The sequence below is a fragment of the Aythya ferina genome (assembly GCF_964211825.1).
Source record: "Aythya ferina genome assembly, chromosome: 3".
Lineage (NCBI taxonomy): Eukaryota > Metazoa > Chordata > Aves > Anseriformes > Anatidae > Aythya > Aythya ferina.
Window position 1 is genome coordinate 17,329,844 of NC_140298.1, and position 15,124 is coordinate 17,344,967.

Here is a 15,124-nt window from a genome sequence, read left to right on the forward strand (position 1 = left end):
AAATAAAGGACAAAAGAAAATTATCCAGCTTTTTTTAAACTCTCTCTTTATAGCTGAATGATTCCCAGTTGCACATGTACATGAAAAACACTGCCACTCATTTTGCAAGCAGCTTTATTTTCTCTTCTCAGGCAGCAGGGCTGCTAGAAGTGCCTAAGCCAGCTGTTGTATTTGCAGCGTTGTTTAGGGTTTGAACTGCTCATCTCCCAAGGCTCCTATTCTGGTAGTGCAAAGAAATGACTGTGTTGAAGTATGTGCATGTGGGGGTCTGGGCAAGGCCCCCTCTCCCAGACCAGTCAGCCTGGTGGCCCCAACGCTGCTGCAGTGGAGACCCCAGTGAGCTAGTGACCCTAAGTGTGCAGCAACGGCTGCGATGGCTTTGGCCTCTCTGAGAACACCACCAGCACTTCTGAAGTAAAAAGTCACATCTGATGGGATGGATATGTGTTTCATAAAGGCTGTTTCACTGCCAGCCCTGCTGGGCAACAGCTGCAGAGCTGGGAGGTTTTCATGTCCAAGAGACCATGCACTGGTGCGAGGAGGGAACAGAGACACAATGGACTATGCTTCTCCTCCCTGAAAACCTGGGGTCCCTCCTTCTGGCTGTCTCTGGGGGCTAGGTTAACTCATTTCTCTGTGTTGTTGTCAGCTGTGGGCAATTGCCAGAGTGTGAAATAGGTGCCCTCTGTGCTTACTCAGGTTTCTGTCCCACCTTAGTACTAGCAAGTCCTCTGCTGAACCCTCTCCTGCTCAAGGCCTGGTGACCAAAGCTGTTTTGGGTCTGGAACTGCTGCCCTGGCATACTGTGAGTTTCTGTGGGTATGTCCTAGTAGAACAGAGGGTGTACAGCACAGGGAGGCTGGATAAGGTTTGTTGTAATGCCATGCTAGCCAGCTCAGTGTACTCCAGCACAGTAGGAGTCTGTCTTCAGGAGGTCTTAAGCAATTCTGAAGTTGAATTCTGAATGTTGATTTACTTTGAAATTTTTTCATCTTTGTCAGACACTCGTATGGAAGAGAGGCCTTGAGTCTTCTCCCTAACCTGTCACTTCATCATGGGATGACTTCATCCCCTCTCCCAGCAGACACCAAGGAATTTGCCCAGCACATGCAGTTAGGAGCAGCAGGGAAAGCTGATGAAGAGGGCTCATTCCTACTGCAAGCCAGAAGCCCTGTCGTTCCAGGGACCCCTTTCTCTAATATTCCCTTGTTATATTTTCCCTTACACTGTCATTACCCGTGATGTCCTGGCTTCCAAAGTCATCTGAGAGAGTTCTAGGTCAGGCCTTGTGGGCTCTTTTCTGCCATCTACCTTCCTCTGATCTCTTGTACTAGTTTCGTGCTGTGTTTCATCACCTCCACACTGTGCAGGTCTCTCCCTGGGGCATAGGAGGGTAGTGGAAACGTGGTGGCAAGTTAAAGCTTCCCACAGCTTCCAATAAATGTAGAGTGCACTTTGTGTGTTTTTCCAGGTAATACCTGTGTGTTTTGCAAATAATACTGCCGTGAGGGGTCTAAATGTTTGAGGAGAAGTAACATCAGCTCAGTGAAAGGGATGATGGTGAATCAGCAGGAAATGTTCTTTGGTGTGGATATCTAATAGACCCCATGACTGTGGGAGGAAAGACACAGACTTTGTGATCTTTTTTCAGTTTGTTGTTGTTGTTTTGTTCTTGTTTTTAAGGGGTAAGACTGTTCTAAATTCAGAAACTTCAGTACTAGGTAAAGGGTGTGGGCATGTGTGTAGATACTGATTTACTGATTCTTATTATTTATTTTATTATTCATGACAAGAAACCTGGATGAAAGTCAAAGCCCATTCTCTTAGGTCCTGTGCAACATGTAGGAAAGAGGCTTGTCTTGAACAAACAAACAGAAACCAACACAGCTCTGCCTCGTTAAGCCAGGAGAGATGCTAATTTGCTCATAAGCCTGTTAAAGGGAAATTGCAGACAAGGTATTTTAGTATTAAGCCTGAGCAAAAATGCAGGAAAGGGTGTTCCAGTAGGTGATGATGCTTCTTTGCAGCACCTGCATTGATTTGGTTGTAAAGTATAGTAAGCAAATTTGCAGCAGGGAAAATGACTACTCCAGAAGTTTTGTTCTCTGCAGAGAATTCTCCGCACCTGTCAGGAGAGCTGGATCACTTGACTGCTGCCTAACCTATTTAATCATCTGTTTTTGTGAGTGCTGAGAGCTGGAAAACAGGAATAACAACATGTTTAGAGGCCTGATCCTTTCTCATGACCCACAAGGACTTTCCACCACTCATTCCAAAATGAGAGTTGCAGGTAGCGGAAGTGGAAAAAGTTATGAGGAAAGACAGCTGTGGAGGTTTGGTTTGGACATGTAACCTGAGCTAAAAACAATAATTATTTCCACTTTCCACCCTCATTGTCCCAGACAGCAAACTGAACTCTGGCTACGTGTAAAGACATGCTTTTGACATACTTCTCTGCAAAGTACGTAAGACAACATACATGTAAAGCGAAAATTTGGGGTTTCTTCTTTTTTTCACCCTAACTCTCTCCTCTTCTTTTAACTCCCTTCTAATCTCCAGTATGTGCCCTGAATTCTCTGCACCATGCTGCAAAGGAGCTAGCACAGATTCCCTCCAGGCTGAGCAATTCCTATCCAGCTGACCACATGTTTGACAAGATCCCACAGCAGTTATTTAAGCAAAATGTCCGGTGAATCTGTCAGTGTGGGAGTTAGTGCAGACAAATCTGAACCTGGTCTGAGAGATCAGGGTCCATTTGCCCAGTCATTGTGACCTCTGGGCACTGACACTGGACCAGGTGCAATCTCTCATCTCTCTCCATTATGCCGACACAAAGCCAAGCACTGCATGAGAGCATCCCCAAAGTTGTGTAGCTCATGCTGCTGAGGAGAGCTAGTGCGAAACCCCATGCATGTCCAGTTTAATCAAGACCATTATCATTTGAGAGTGTTGGCAACCAAGAGCCAGACTGAATTCCCAGGAAAATCATGCCAGTTACTTGTTGTGGATCCCTGGCCAAGATGTGTAACTTCTCAGTGCTTTAGTTTCCCCATCTGTAAAACTTGGGTAAAAATCCTGTGATGGTGCCTGACAGAAAGGTATACAAGTCCATTTCAACCCTGCTGCCCCAACAAGACAAAAAAACAAACAAACAAAAAAAACAGTTCAGTAACCTACACGTATAGTGCATTTCAAGTGTTGGTCAATATTTGTAAACCTAAAATAACATCTTAAACACCATGTACCTGCTATGCAGTTTTACCTCTATTTTTTTTTTCTCATTTACAACTCTAGAATTTTTTCCTTCCCTTTTCTTTTCTTCTTTTCTCCCTTTTCGGCTAGTATTCATAGATAAGATGTAGGAAGGGCAGAGCAGCAGAGCATGTGAATAATTTTAATTCTTCATGCCCTGAGGTGATCCATGTGAAGTCCACATATAAGCGCTGGTTTCCCAAAACCCTGGAGAAATTTAGAGTCTAGTCTGCTGCTTAACTCTTAGGACTCCGGAATCACCTAAATAGGAGGCTGATTGAGGAATTACTTCTCTAAGAAAAATCCCCTCTGCAGTCAACTTTCAGACCAGGGTCTGTGGTGGCTAACTTTTATCCCTTTCATATCTCACTTCATAAAATCGGTGTCAAAAGTCAGACTGATGACCAAACCCAAGATGCACCTACAGCTCCTGTCCTGTCCCAAAGGCTTCACTTCTTTTGATCTCTGGGACATCAGGCTGACTATTGTCCATGTGCTGCTTTTTTCCCTCTAGCAACAGAAGATGGTGAGTGCTTTCTTAAGCACAGCAGTGGTAAAGGTCAAAGTCAAAGCAGATCTGGCTTTGCTTGAAGTGAAAGCAGGGGTAAGGGGCTGGGTTCCTCACTGGGACATGAGGGAATGGCTGCACAGAATAGCTTTACATCCTGGATGTCTTTGGCAGTCCAAACAGCACAATTGTTCGGCTCTGTGGGTATCACTGCTACATGGGAACTCCAAAGGCCACCCTTGTAGGCAGACAGACATCTTCCCAGTCATTAGGTAACTAATACTGCTTAGCACCCTTTTGAGACTGGGATAAGGATGCAACCACAAACACATATAATCTCAGGTACACAACCACACAAAATTTGACAAAGGAGAGATTCTGTCAGAAAATCATTCAATGGTTTCAACCTGCAAGCCTGAAGCTAAGTGCTTACCCCTGTATGTCAGGAGTCTGTAGTCAACCAGCAGCCTGTTTGAGAAGCCCTGAGTATCCATTATTTTTGCTGTCTTCTGTAGGAGCTAAAGGTCCATAAAATTAATCTAAAAAGCAAGGACTAAGGGAACCATGTTTGTTTGCTTGTGTGTTTTCCCCTGCCATTATCTATCATGACTGTCTGTAGAGCACTGACCTTTTGTTACTGGACATGATGTAGCTGGTTCATGATGTGATAGTTTTGAGACATAAGGGCTCCTTGCCTCATGCCAGGGAGAAGGTCCTAGGGCCATTTTCTCCTAAGACCTTATGGGAAAAAAAAGAACTCTATGTCACCTTATCCAGAAATAGAGGTTTTGGCTTTGAGGTATGAGGTGATATCATATCCCCTGCTATGGAAAGTGCACGTTCAGTGACTAGTGTGCAGGGCTGCTGCACACCCTGCTCATCCTATAGGCAACTGCACGAGTGTTGTGACTGGGGTTTGTACACGTGGAGAGAGGACAAGGCTCGCTGCCTGGGGGTGCAAATGTTTGGGACTGGCATCCAGCGTGTTCCCATCACAGCCTGGCAGGCTGCTTCAGCTGCAGACATGCATTGATTACAGAAGCCAAAGGCTTCATCTTTCCTTAAGGGGGTTTGGCAGAAAAGTCTACAATGTTTTTTCCAGTCAGCTACACAATAAGTTTTCATGGTACTGTCAACCTGCTTTATCAGTGTCTTGTATAGCGATGTGCAATGGGGCGAGCTTGGCATCAGGTGCATTTTCAGATTTTCTGTGCTTTTCCATTCTGTTGATAGGGTATCCTAGCCTTTCATCCCTCTGCCCTGAGCTCTGTCTTCTGCAGTCTGGCCCTTGCCTAATCAAGTGAGACAGCTCTCCTGTTGTTACTGTTGAAGCTGCAATAAACAGCATATCCATTTCTCCATTTATCTGCTTTTTGAAATCCAGCCTGTAATGCCAGCAATAATTACTCCATTTCTATATTTGGATATCATCAGCACCTCATGAATATCAAATTGTACTGTTATTATCTCTGCACAATATGGGCCAGTCTCCTATCAGTGTAAACATGTATAACTGTGAATATCAGTAGGACTGTCAGAGATCCCAGAATAGACAAGGCTAAACAGGAGTCTGCCATTGTTTGTTTACTGGGGAAGGCAGGGAGAGAAGCAAAGAAGCCAGCTGGAGTTCTGATAGCACAGAACCCATCCAGCATTGCTGTGGGTACACACAGCACTCTACTTGTTGGGACCATTAGGAGCAAGTGCAGAGTTCTCTGAGCACAGCACCATGTTAAAATCCTTGGCATTGGGGTTAAAATCCTGGGTCTTCTGCAAAAACATCTCAGCTCACAGCAAATTCCTTTGAACACTTACTTGGGCTTTGTTGTTAGACTTTCTCATTGCCCAGGAGATGGTGATGTTTCAAGCTCCAGTCTGACCAGGGCTGATCTAAAAACTTCTTTGTCAAACATCTGAAGCTCAGTGGATTTGGCTGCCTCCTAGGGGACCTCCTCCCCTCTGAATCTCCAGTTGAGGAGACTCTCAGGGGACAGTCTCTCCTCATCATCATCTTTCAGAGCTGTCAGAATACTTCAGCAGCTCATGGCATGGTTTGCCAAGGCTTGCTTGCTTTGATGCAGACCCTGGTCTGGAGGTGAGCCCATCCACATGCACTGCTTTCCATCCAGGTCCGTACCTCCACACCACAAAGATATTACAGTCATTAATAATTGCATGCTTAATGGAATTACATTTTCTTTCTTATTTTTCCCCGGAATTACTGCTCTAGGGTATTTACTTTGTGAATCTGTTGCCACCTTGGCATGGCTAGGCAGGTCCACTTCATGGTGGTATGGTAAGCACAGCTCTTGATCTGCTGCACCAGTGGTACCTCTGCACAAACAAAGCACCATGAAGTCTCCCCAGCCTGCAGACAGGTCTTGGTACCTAACTGTTTATACACACAAAAAAAAGTTTTATAAAGTGAAGGAGCTAAAATGCAAGTAAGGGAAAAGCGTAGCTGGTTCACCGCTGGCACTTGGAAGGAGCCAGGCATGAGAGCGACTGCACGACCCAGGGAGGGTGGGCAGGTGAGCCATGGGGCTGGTGGGACAGAGGGACACAAAGAAAATGGTAAAACCTTGTGAGAACAGTTGATTCAGTGAGGTTGCAGGTTGTGTTATTCCACAGTATTTTACCTCTAGGTATTGGCATACACACAGCCAAGTACGTGTTCGAGTCAAAGCCCTTAAGGAACACCAAAACCAGCCCCTAACATCTTGTTGTCTGCTCCAGATAGATAGAAAAGTCTTAGTAAGTAAAGCTGGCTTCTTATCAATTCCTCGTCCCTGAAACGGCTGTATTACACCCACCCAATGGTTTCTGTCCTAATTTCTAGAATCAGCCCTCTTTTCAAAGAAGCCTCTGCCAAAAGAGGACATGACTAAGCAAAAGAGGAAGCTTAACTGCAGCAAAATGTGAGTGAAACAGAAAATAATCACCGAGTAAACTTGTACTCGTCCGTTCAGCAGGGAAACAAATCTAGATCAGTCTCCGCAGCCTTGGAATGATCTCTCTGGCTCTAGCACAGCTGGCCCAGAGACACAACCAGCATTCAAAACAACAGTTAAGGACCCCAGGGCAGTGCATGGCACCTATCATTTGCATCTGTTTCGCAGGGGGCTGTCTCCTTCCTAGAGAAGAACTGTTGTATGTGTGTTTATACTGCAAGGGAGCTGTCTATGTTTGGTTTGGAAAAGCTATGCTTGCTTAACAAAACCTGAATTTATCCCTGTAATCCTTCCCTGCATCTCCATGGCCAGATTGGAGCAGCCTGTGGAAAAAATTCCTGTCTATTTTCAGAAATAGATAAAAGCATTCAGATTACGGAGCGCAAATCTCAGCTCAAAATGACTGGAAAAATCCATTCAGTGTCTCTGTCACTGACCCCCGTGATCTCTCCAAGTAATGAATTTCAGTTGCTTTTCCCCTGTGCTGCTTCCTTCTCCTGCACCACCAGTGCTGCTCCTGGAACAGACCCCAGTCCCAGCATCTGCAGAATGTCAGCCCTGCATCCAGCTGCTTATCCCATGGGGATGTGAAAGAGGGATGTGAAAGAGCAGAGTTTGTGGAAATTACTATTGATCTCCCTGTTTAAGGCTGTTAGTAGTGAGGTCTTTTTATGCCAGTGGACACACAGCTCACAGATTTCAGGACAGCACTAGCATGCCAAGGAAGAAGTGCTCTCTGCCACAAAAATAAAACCGCCTGGAATCTGTTTCTTTGTACACACTCATCTCAGAGCCATGCTCTGCGCTTGAAGTTGGCTCTGATGCTGGTCCCTTCCCCCTTGGGAGCTCCTAAAGCAAATGAGCCTTTAGCATCACTTATTAGTTCATGAGATTGAAGATTCAGCAGAGAAGATCACTGCTCATTTAAAGGGATTGTGTGTTTGAGGAAGTCCCTGAGGCTCGATGAATTCTGCTCAGGGTGGATTAGATGCCCTGTTAGCAAGCAAAATATTAAATGCAAGTGCAGTGAGCTTACATTTCACTCATTTTTCACTTACGGCTTACAGAGTGAGTCTTCGTAATTAATACCAAGGAAGAGGGCATTCAGCTGAACTACAGCTTTTGAAAGATTAACCTTGATAGGATTTTATTTTATTTTATTTTAGACCTTTGTTTTCCTTTCTGTAGTGATCAGACCAGACCCAGGATGCTGATCCCTTTGTGCTGTGCTCAACAAAGCATCTAGCAGAAATCCTGCAGCCCTCCACTGGGATTCACCCAGCTGCTGAGCACCACACCTACATCTCTTCTGACAAAAACAGGCCAGATCCTGGAAGGTTCTGAGTAACCTGTTTTGGAGCTGAGGTGCTTCAAGATGTCTTTCCATCTGTTTCAGGCTATGGAAGCTAAATGAGCAGTTTGTTGCAAAATGAGACAGTTGGAGAGACCACCTGCTCTGGTGGTGAGTATGTGATTCTAGATGAGATGACAACTTCTGATTGTTGCTCTTAGTCCTGCTAACCAACAAGGGTTTGGGACAATCAGCTCATTTCACTAAGAAACACAGAAATATATCCAATTTGCAATGCCTGGGTTAATTTTTATCTACTGTGGATACAGAAATACAGATCCACATCCTTCTTGCGTTAGGGGATCCAGACCTGGATGCAGCACTCCAAGTGGGGCCTCATGAGGGCAGAGTGGAGGGGAACAGTCACCTCCATGACATACTGCCCACTCCTCTGTTGATGCAGCTGGCCTTCAGGGCTGCAAGCACACACTGCTGGCTTGTGTTGAGCTTTTTGTCCACCAGAAAACCCAAGTCCTTCTCTGCAGGGCTGCTCTTAATGAGTTCTTCTCCCAGTCTGTACCCATGTCCAGGATTGCCCCAGCCCAGGTGCAGCACCTTGTACATGGACTTGTTAAACCTCATTAAGTTCACATGGGCCCAATTCTCAAGCTTGTCCAGGTCCCTTTGATGTTATACCTTCCTTCTTTTGTATCAACTGCACCACTCAGCTTGGTGTCATCAGCAAACTGGCTGAGAGTGCACTTGATCTGATTGCCTATGTTGTTGATAAAGATATTAAATAATACTAGTCCCAAGACAGACCCCTGAAGGACACCACTTGTCACCAGCCTCTGCTTGGACATAGAGCCATTGACCACCACTCTCTGGGTGCAACCTTCAAGCCAATTCCTTATCTGCTGAATGGCCTACCCTTCAAAACCATCTCTCTCCAATTTGGAGATCAAGGTATCACATGGGACCTTGTCAAAGGCCTTACAGAAGTCCAGATAGGTGACATGGCTTGGTCTTCTTTTGTCAACTATGATGCAGTCACTCCATCTTAGAAGGTCACCAGATTGGTCATGCACAATTTGCCCTTGGTGAAGCCATGGTGGCTGTCTCAAATCACCTCCTTGTCTTGCATGTGCCTTGACGTTGCTTCCAGGAGGATCTTTTCCATGATCTTGCCAGGCACAGAAGGCTCACTGGTAGCTGAAGCAAGGAATATAATGCCATTACTTAAGATAATATGTACACAAATAGGAATACCACAGGAAAGGCCATTATTGTCTCTAAAGGTTAATTAATCTTAATAACCCTTAGAATTGTCATGAAAAGATACATATTGATTCAAGGTTACTGGTTCTGCATATGTAGAACATGGGCTGAGTGCATAAGCCTGAACTATATATATAAATATGCAGTTGTTCATTAGAAACAGAAAACAAACTGCAGTTTGTAAAAATAATAATAATAATAATTTTAAGGATCTTCAGAAAATCTGGAGGTGTTTCTGTTACGATGATAAGTCTAAGAATTATAACTCCAAGTAAAAACCTAACCTATCGAGAGAAATTAAACGTGGAAATTCAACTCTGACCCATTTGGAAGACAAAATAAGTCTGTGATATCCTGTTCATTCACCAGGGAGCCATACTTACTATTCAATTTTTGCAGTTAGCCAGAATACAGGTATTTATATATTCTGTATGATCCAAGTGCTTAAAATTCTTTGGACTGCTGACATCAGCTGAGATGAATGAAGGAAATTCATAGGATCAGTGTGATTCAGGATCTTCCTGCAGTGTGTAATGACCGCAGGAATATCTCCTATTTACATAACTCTCTTTTTCATTCCAAGAGTTCCTGGGGCATTAAGCAAACCCTTCAAAAGAGAGATCACTGCAACTACCACCACTGAGCTCCCCTGCTGTGAGCTAACAGCTACTCAACAGGAAACAACTACACTGCACAGGCAGCATGTAGGGCCACTTGGATGGGTGCCTTCTGGAGAAAAAAAAAAAAAAAAAAAAAGGGGGGGGGGAGGTGGAGGGTGGGAGGAGAGAGAGAGAAAAGAACAGAGCTAAAAGAAAATGTTTCAACACTGCTGGGGAAGATGAGCCCTGCTCCTCACTGAAACTGCCCAGACAGCCTCTCTCGCCTCTGCTCACTTCACAAGAGGCATTGGGCAGCCAGGGGAGTGGTTGGCCGTGCTACCCAAATTCTGACCAGTGCTCTGCACAGCTCTGCTGTAACACCCACTAGTCTACACAGCTCTTCTTGGTCATCAGTGCTGTGTAGGGGAGGGAAAGATGAGCAAATCTGCCTGGAGAGCTGCCCATGGGCAATTCCTGTTGCCTCTGCTACTATTTGGACCGTATCCCCAGTCTATCTCTGTCTTTTCCATGTAGTTTCCTTCCTTGGTCCTGACTATGATCCCGCTTCTTTGTGTTCTGGAGTCAAGGTGTTATATTGTTTTAGTGGAGGATTTAAGGAAATGAGAAAGACCCTCCCTTTTCTTCTGGGAAAGATAGTTTGCAAGCATCTCAGGAGGATCCTCTTAGGTTTTCTGAATAGGTTTCTAGGTTTAGGATGGGCACAAAGTGTAAGTTAGTTAGGCAAAAGACTGTCATGTGAAAAACCTGGAAAATATCCAAATCCTTCAAACTCAGCATTTTCCACTCACACCTTCCAAATAATTTCTAACTCCACATCTTCATCCCTAAGAGTAATGTGTAGGTTTGAGCTTAGCTGAATGCAGCAAAGAATCTACATAAGTGGTGTAAATCCATCTTTTTATCATCCTTTATCAAGAGGGACCAAGGGGGGTATATTAAATCAAATATTTTCTCTGTTCTTAACCACCTGACAGAAAGGTCACACTAATTACATCAGATGCATTTTCTCAAATTTCCCTGCTTCTATTATGAGTGTGAGGCTTATCTAAGAGGAACTATTCTGACCGCTAGCAAACACAGCCTGTCTTATCCATGTCTCAGTCCCCAAATTAACCAGGTGACGAGGAGAGCCTCATGGGATACAAGTCACGGTGACAGAAACGGGCAGGTCATGGCTTTTTACAATTTTTACAAGCATGGCAGAAATGATCCAATTCTATTACTGCAGAGCTCTGTCCACGTATGCAGGGGCTGGGAGCACTGAGTTGACAGGCACTGTGCCAGTAGACACTGCTCAAGACTACATGGCATGGACCTTGGCTTAGTAGGACCAATGAATGTCTTTTTTTTATCCTGTGTGAATGACCCTCTGCCTTTCCTCTAATGCTTAGTTTCCTCTAATGCTTAGTAGACATGTTTTGGAGTTGCCATTGTGAAAATCGAAGGAGTGGTGAAGCAGACATTGGCTTGGTCAGGAGATACGGGAAGAGAAATGAAGAACAGGTGGGAAAGAAGCCATGTTCATCACACTGCAGATGAGCCTTCATATTCTCTGACAAATGTGTGTCCCTCTAGCAAATACCACAGTATTGCTAGTCATCATCTCAAACCCTGCAGTATCATTAATACAAACTGGAGTGTTTGGCTTTTCACTACTTTTCCTTGTTTAGTATTCTGTACTTATTTTCTTAAGTGTGCCTCAAAAATTGGAGATGATAAAACACAGGCCAGCCTTTGGTGGAAAGGATGGTGCGAGGATACTCTTGGAAAGCAGCCGGGTTTAATTTTTATCTCTACTCAAAATAAATTTGCCCAGAGGTGGAATTGGTAAAAGCAGTTTTTGGTAGAAAAGAAAATCGTTGTCATACTTGAAAATGGGAAGCACAACAAAAAGACACAGTTAAAAAGGGAGAAAAGTAAAATGCCATTAGATCTTATTCTTTCAAGATGAGGCTCAGGCGTGAAACTGCAATGTGCGACAGAACTCTGCCACCAGATGGTTACATAGATTGGAAATGAGCAACAGGGAAGAAATATGGTGCTTTCTTACATGATGCAATAAGATGTTGTGCTTCCTGGCCACATATAAAATTAATTTATAACAGAAGCAAACCAAAAATGCCTGAGGGTAACGCTAGCCACAGAACATCAGAGCTTTTTTTTTCTTTCTTTCTCTCCAGCATTAAATAATGGGACTGACATTTTTCTTAAAACAACCTCGGAATGGGTGGTTGGAGAAAAAGATCAAAGATCCATAGGCTGCATCAGGAAAAAGTACGTGTGTAATCTGATCTCATATGCACTAATATACACATATGTCCTCTGTCACATGTACTAGGGTAACTCTTAAGGTTGTTTTTTTTGCAACAGACCTCTACAATGGTGACATTACTAAATTAGTATTATTACAATGAATAATTGTATCATTTTCTCTGATTCTAGTTGTTCTCACTCATTTTCTTCTAATGCATGGCGGTGGTATCCATCACTGGAGTGACTGGAAACATTTCACGTGTTTTATGGTGTATAGTTTTAATGTTCTCTGAGCAAAGGAGACAAGTAAACTTTTTGACCCTGAAAGTAAGGGACAGATGTGGAAAATATTTAAGCTCTGGGCTCTATCAAGGCCACAGTAACCTATTAAAAAACAAACAAACAAACAAAAACCCTCCCACTGAATTCATTAAGCTTTATCTTAAGCTGAAAAGACCAGAGCAATCAGAGCTGCCTATCATTGAAAAGAATGGGAAAGATGCATAATCAATCTTGCAATGCATTTTTAGTAGTAAATTGGCTTGACCCAAGAGCTGTGTGTCTCAGAGGACTGAATGACAGTGCTGAGTGGTAGGTGATGAAGGTCTGTGGAGGCAGGACAGACTCAGGTGATGGTTACAATAGTGCAAATCTCCCTTTCTGCAGAAACACTAGACCATCTGAAGCAGGAGAAACCACCACTGGGGAGTAGGTTGAGAGACCTGGGTGATCTTAATGCCTCAGTTAGGTCTCTTTGTCTTAGTGTCAGCTCCTCCCCAGCGCTGCACATATGCTTTCCTAACCACAATACTATTTGAAGCCTCCACCTTGGTTAACATTTCATCATTCACACTCTGAGAATTATCATTTCCTCTAGACGTGCTGACAAAACTCATTGTTTATTGCTCACAGCACGTCAGAACTGATGATTTTGCTTTGGACTGCAAGATGTTGAAAAGCCACATGCTTTTCCTGCAGCCAGCCCAATTCCCTCCACGCCGGCCTCTGTTGCTGTGGTTGCTCTCACCCAGAATGCCAGATCCTGTCCCCTACAAGTTAGAGCAGGTGAGAAAAGCTGCTTGAAGCAGTGATGGGTTTCATATCTTCAGCATCAAATCCACAGAATCATGGAATTCCTTCTGATAGCCAGATACACAGCCTCTCTAGCAAAGCTGGCCGAGTCTTTTCCACCTTGCTTGCCTCCTAGTCTGTGGATAAGTCTGTCAGAGGAGGGAGCCAGGGAGGATGATCTAGATGTGTCCTGTAAGTGCCCACCATTCACTACCCCAGCAGTGCCTCCTACACCACAGGGACATTACTGGGGTCTCTCCCTGGCAGCAATACTACTCTGGGAGTATTATAACTGCTCTGGGGATTATAACTGGGAGGAGGCCCAAATACAGCACCCGAGTGTTGGCTTTGCTCTGCCCCTCCAAACAACAAACAGGATGATTAGAGTGGGAAGTGGGAAAATGGTGTAGTCCTGTGCTCTCAACCTCTCCAACAAGAAATGGGAGTAGCACCTGGCTGATCAGCAGCCTGTTATCATGCCACAATCATGAATGATTGCTAAATGTTGCAGCCAGAGAAATGCAGATCATTATTAATTACTGCATTTCATATGACAGGACATATATTTCTCCATAAGTCACTGGCATCTAAGCTAACACAGGTAAGGCAAAGCTATTCCTGCAGATCTGTATGTTGCCCATGGCTGCATGGCTGAGCTCTCATTTCAGTCCAGGAAATGGAAGAGCTGAGTTTTTGATGAAAGCTCAATTTCTGTGTTGCAGGGCAAGTAGTGAGCAACATAATCTGATCTACGAAACTATGAGCTATGAAGACTGTGGGCAGGAGCGTGCTACTGGCAGTACTGTCCTTCCTCACTCCCCACCTCACTGTCTTGCTTTACTGCCTCAGCCTGGCAAGCCCCTGTAGACGTGAGCTGCGTTGCACAGCTTGTTATCCCAAATTTTGTTTGCATCATGCTGGATCTGTCCAGGTGGTTAAGCAAAAGGCATCTTTTTGTTGTTGTTGTTGTTTTTACCAGGCAATTGCTATGTCTTTTATTAGGCCTTTGCTTTTCCCATGAGGAATAATCTCTGGAAACTTGGATAGGATCCTTTGGCTCGCATTAGAAAAAGGTAATAAAATCTTGGGAACCCAAAATGCTTCACTGTTGTTTTCACCAAACATCTTTTCCCATTTTGAAATGTGCTTCTCTGTTCTAATTTGTTTCATTATTTAGGGAAAACTTCTTCCTAACCTGCCAGTTTTCCTTCTTTCCAGCAGACCTGTGCCCTCCAAGAGCCCCACAGACCTTAACTCTGCATTCCACCACACTTCTGACTCTCTGTAGAGCTACAAGGAAGTCGATTCTTTCCTCATTGCTCTGGCTTCTCCATCTGTCACTTTACGACATAATATTTACTTACCTTTTCAAAGCACTTTAAATCTCCATAGGAATGCATTATAAAAGTTCATTAGAGTTATTACTGTTCTCCATTGTGTAATGCTGAAAAATGGCTTATGCAAGCCTGGCTCCTCTGTTGCCTCTCTGACCCCATCCACTGTCTGGGTGCTGCTGCCTCCTCTGGGGACAGCAGTAATGCTCCCTTGGTTTCCCAGTCTCTCAGATCCTACTCAGTCTGAGATAGGATAGGATCCTACTGAGCCCGAGAGAGGGACAACTGTCTAGTCTCCTCCATGTTGGTTCAGAGACAGGCAGATCTGGATTCAAAGGCTGCTGCTTTTCTTTCTGCACTGCTGTTGAACATGCCTGCATTTGAGTTCCAATATATGTTTTCACGGGCTCCAGTACGACCTGCATGATCTCAAAGCTCCTTTTGTGTGGTGGGAAGGCTGAAGACCCTGCTGAGAAAGACTTTGCCGAATGTTGATGTGCTGCTGACTCTGACCTGTTTTCTCTGCCACAGCGTTTTTCTATTTAGTACATAGTTACATTTTTTTT

General features: G+C 44.3%; 1 long non-coding RNA gene across 1 annotated transcript; it reads left to right on the plus strand.

Annotated features, from left to right (window-relative positions):
- Positions 1-697: 697 nt before the first annotated feature.
- LOC311434995 lies at positions 698-14,763 on the plus strand. Its single transcript, XR_014691868.1, has 5 exons — positions 698-805; positions 7,900-8,173; positions 13,947-14,093; positions 14,227-14,297; positions 14,443-14,763. It is a non-coding gene; the product is annotated as an uncharacterized lncRNA (long non-coding RNA).
- The last annotated feature ends 361 nt before the right edge of the window (positions 14,764-15,124 follow it).